This window comes from Poecilia formosa, unplaced genomic scaffold, assembly GCF_000485575.1.
Source record: "Poecilia formosa unplaced genomic scaffold, Poecilia_formosa-5.1.2 Scaffold301, whole genome shotgun sequence".
Taxonomy (NCBI): domain Eukaryota; kingdom Metazoa; phylum Chordata; class Actinopteri; order Cyprinodontiformes; family Poeciliidae; genus Poecilia; species Poecilia formosa.
In genome coordinates, this window is record NW_006800240.1 from 164,470 (window position 1) to 169,374 (window position 4,905).

Consider the following 4,905-nt stretch of genomic DNA (forward strand, 5'->3'; position numbering starts at 1 on the left):
CCTGGTTTTCTGTCTCTTTCTGGCAAATGTCCATTATGGCGACTTCCTCTATCGTCACTATGTTCGGAAATATCAGCTTATCAGCAGCTGCCCTCTAGTGGACATGGAGCATTACAGCCACGTATACATTTAAATTAATTAAAAGGATGAATGCAGTGGAGCATCCAGGAATTGTCATTTCACAGTAGGATTTTGGTAAGAATGTTTACCAGCTTATACTGATTCTGATGCGTTTTGTTTTCGTCATATTTGAGCGAATGTCCTTGACAAGAGAACACAGCAGTGCAATTGGTCATTTGTACATGAAAATACACTTGATGACCATTAGAATTTTAAGGATTGAATATATTTACGATATATAATTGGAATGTATTCAGTATTTTTGCAAAATTGTGGTGATCCTTGGATCATGATGATGTGGCCCTTGAATACTGCTGCCCAGAGTGCAGCTCAGTGTTAATTATATTACCAGAAAAGGTAACGTATATGTGCTTTACCAGGATACAAACACCTGTGTTGCCATTTTAACTCATTTAAAAGTCACAAGATTATTATATAGAAGAAAAAGTATCTTGGTGGTAAATAAATAGCTTTATTTAACCACACTGTATATATTTACAGTCAGCCCCTTTATTTCATTCTAACACCTTTTTTCCCTACTTAAAACAGACTTTAGTTGTAACAAGTGGAGTGCTGCCCTCTAATGGTAATACACTGAATTCAGCTGCCACACTGCAAAAACATACTGAAGACAGAAGTTCATAAATAGATATAAATATAAAAATCTTCATATGTAGTTTTACAGCATGTTTGATTGTCTCTTTAGTATCTTCATTTGTTTGTGTTGGCACAGCTGAATAATTAGAGTAAAACTGAATCAAAGGGCGTCAAACACATTCTGTAGGAATTCAAGTGTCACTCAGGTCGTTCGCCATCATTTATAAATCTAAAGTAAAAAAAAAGCTAAACTAAAAATAACTAAAATCCGACCCAGCAGCACCACGTTAGGATGTAGATCCTTAAGCTGGTTATGGTTTTGATATCTCATCAACCATCCAAACTGGAAGTAGAGCTCAGTGTTTTAGAATGAAAATGAGGAAAACTATGCAACAAAGACAATTAAGCAGACAAATGTACAGAACAATAAAGCCTAAGAGTCTCTACAGCAATAAAAACTTCATGAAAAGTTAATGTTTGTGTAATCTGCATGCTTTGTGGAAGGTTTTTGGATAAAAGTCTTTAGCAAAAGGACAGAAGAAACACTGATATATCTCACTCCTCATAAAATATGAAATATCAATCTTTTAAAAAAACTCATAAGTTTTTGCTGTTGAACATGATTAAAGTCAGGCAGTCTTTGGTCCCTTAGCGTTTGAGTTCATCCCTCCAAATCTCAGACATGTTATCCACCAGCTGAAGCCTGTTGATGCCACTTCTGTCAGTCAGATTCAGCATTTGAAATGTTTGCTTGTTCAATCCAAGTCCAACAGCCTTAAGGAGTTTGACTCAGGTCCTCGTCTTCCCAGAGGGGACCAGCTCACAGCAGATGCACACAGATGAAGAGAGTTTCAGCTTTCTGAAGAAACTGTGTCAGGCGTTTCTTCACTACGTGACTCCGGTGGTGAAGTCTCTGCAGAAAGAAAGAAGACTTGTTAACACACGTAAATGAGTGCAACACTGTACTTTAACAAACAGATATAATAATAACAATAGATTAGTGTTAGAAAACCTATAAGCTGCTGTCTGTCTGCCTGTCAACACCTCAGAAATAACATAATGCTCTCCTCACATGTCAACAATTGTTCTTTTTATTTGATTTAAATAAAAATCGTAGAATAAATCCAATTGATAGAAACGGGTGGATATTTTATATTTAATGATGCAGAAGAGGATTTTTGTTTCTACCTAAGAAACTCAAGGCTATTTTTCCTTGCTGTGCTTCTAAATTAATGCGAAGAAAGTTAAATAGATGTAGCTCTTTGTAGCAGCTGCTTTTACAATGGAGATATGGGTGGTCACCCAGGGCGGCATAGGAGAGTGGAGAGGGCGCACAAGAACCACGTAGAAATAATTTGACTTATCCATAAACTGTTCTGAAATCATTTTCTGTTGCTTTTATGCATCAATGGGGAGATGGCACACCAAGAGTTAAATAGCTGAGTTTTTCATTTTGGTGCATGTCTGGGTTGGTGATTGTTAGCGTTAGCATAAACCATCTGAACTCCTCTGGACATAAAGACATTATACTCAAGTGGATAAATTGACTTTTTTTCCAGGTTATAAACTTTCTGTCTAAATAAAGTAACAAAAAAACATCTCACCAGGTCCATCAGCGGTCGGTTCGGGTTCCTCAGGTATGGAGTTCTGTCCTGATTCTCCTATGTCGTCACCAACTTGTTGTGCTAGTGGGACCTGCTGCTGCTCCATTGAATCTACCAATACATTGTTAGTTTTCACTAAACTCTGAATGTCCTGAGAGTTTTATTAATAAAACAACAACAAAAAATACTTACCAGACGTCTCATTGACTTTGTCTATTCCTGTCAATAAGACACAAACTATGAGTGACACACACTAGAACTATACATGCTTATATAATGATGATGATAATAATAATAATTGAACATTTTATCTTATAATATTGACATCTGTGATAAATTTCTACCAAATCTTAAAATCCAAGAGCTTTTTCTCTTTCTCAGGCTGTGCTGTCTTTAGCATCGGCTGAGTAACTTTTGCATGTTACTCTGAGAGAAATAATCTCATCACGTTTTACTCACCATCTTCGTTCGTGTTAGCATGCTGATCCCCATTGAGCGTTTCTTTACTGTTTGAATTATTCTCTGTAAAAAGTAAATTATGTTTGTTTTAATAAACAAAACCAAAACATCTGCAATGCAGACATAAAAACATCACAATATTATGAAAAAGTTTAATATTTCTGGTCATTCATCTCAAAGTTAAACTCATTTATAAATATCCAGCTACTGGTTAATAAATGTCCCTGGAGCCAATAAAAGATTTTAAAAAGTGCAAATATCCATGTTGTTAAATTTCCACACAGATAACAGCTCTGTGGGTTAAACAAGGGGTGTCCAAACTGCGGCCCAGGGGCCATTTGTGGTCCTTGAACTGATTTCTTGTGGCCCCCAGTTCCATTTCAACAAAGATCTAAATTTGTTTATCAAAGTTTTTATTTTTAATCAGTGTAAAATTAATACTGACAATTTTTTTTGTAATGGAAAATCTTTTTAAAAGCAAACTTTTATAATAAGTAGAATTATGTTTATTCAGAGAATTTTACTGAAAAGCTGACTTCTCTTCATCTCACCAGGTTCTTCAGTGGTTGATTCGGGTTCCTCAGGTCTGGAGTTCTGTCCTGATTCTCCTTGGTCGTCACCAACTTGTTCTGCTGGTGGTTCCTGCTGCTGCTCCCTTGAATCTACTAATGCATTGTTAGTTTTCACTAAACTCTGAATGTCCTGACATTTTTATTAATCAAAAAACAGCAAAAAAATACTTACCAGCTGTCTCAGTGACTTTGTCTATTCCTGTCAATAAGACACAAACTATGAGTGACACACACTAGAACTACATATGCTTATATAATGATAATAGAACATTTTATCTTATAATATAGACATCTGTGATAAATTTGAACCAAATCTTAAAATCCAAGAGCTTTTTCTCTTTCTCAGGCTGTGCCGTCTTTAGCATCGGCTGCTGGAAATGAAGCAGCTTCAGATCCAGTTTAAACTGGTATTTGCTGAGCTTCATGCTCTGCATCAATTGTGTCTAGCAGAGTTTTTCAATCAGTCTGCTTGTATTAAAATATAAAGAAATGAGGGACTACTCTACACTTTTGCATGTTACTCTGAGAGAAATAATCTCATCACGTTTTACTCACCATCTTCGTTTGTGTTAGCATGCTGATCCCCACTGAGCGTTTCTTTACCGATTGAATTATTCTCTGTAAAAAGTAAATTATGTTTGTTTTAATAAACAAAACCAAAACATCTGCAATGCAGACATAAAAACATGACAATATTATGAAAAAGTTTAATATTTCTGGTCATTCATCTCAAAGTTAAACTCATTTATAAATATCCAGCTACTGGTGAATAAAGGCCCCTGGAGCAAATGAAATATTTTAAAAATGCAAATATCCATGTTGTTAAATTTCCACACAGATAACAGCTCTGTGGGCTAAACAAGGGGTGTCCAAACTGCGGCCCAGGGGCCATTTGTGGCTGCCAGTTCCATTTCAAGAAAGATCTAAATTTGTTTATCAAAGTTTTTTTTAATTTTTAATCAGTGTAAAATTAATACTGATAATTTTATTGCAATAGAAAATGTTAAGTACAACAAAAAACATTGATCTTTTCAGAAGCAAACTTTTAGAATAAGTAGAATTATGTTTATTCAGAGAATTTTACTAAGAAGCTGACTTCACTGTACCCAAATCAGCTTTTGTGTGTTTTACTTAGTTTGACTAAATATATCAAGCATTTTGAAAGGAAGTGACACAAAATCCTGACCTGAAAATAAGCTTGTTGAAAACTAGAAATATGTAAGTTTTTATTTAAAAAAGGACTACTTTATGTGGTTGATTTTAGTGGGGGTTTTGTTTTGTTTTTGTTTTTTTCACCCACATGAAAAAACGTTTAGACATCCCTGGTTTAAACTGGCTTGAGCGAAAATATGGATTTATAATATTTTCATCAGTTAAGTCGTGTTGTCCTTAGATTTTTTTTCAATAACTCAACAAAATGGGAGCAAAGTGTGTATTTTTTGGGAACAAAATGTCTAAATATAAACTGTGAAGTCTGTGTCAATGGCTGATTGACTCCTTTAATTTATAACAACAATCCAATTAATGTGATTTTTGCACATTAATTTGAGTCT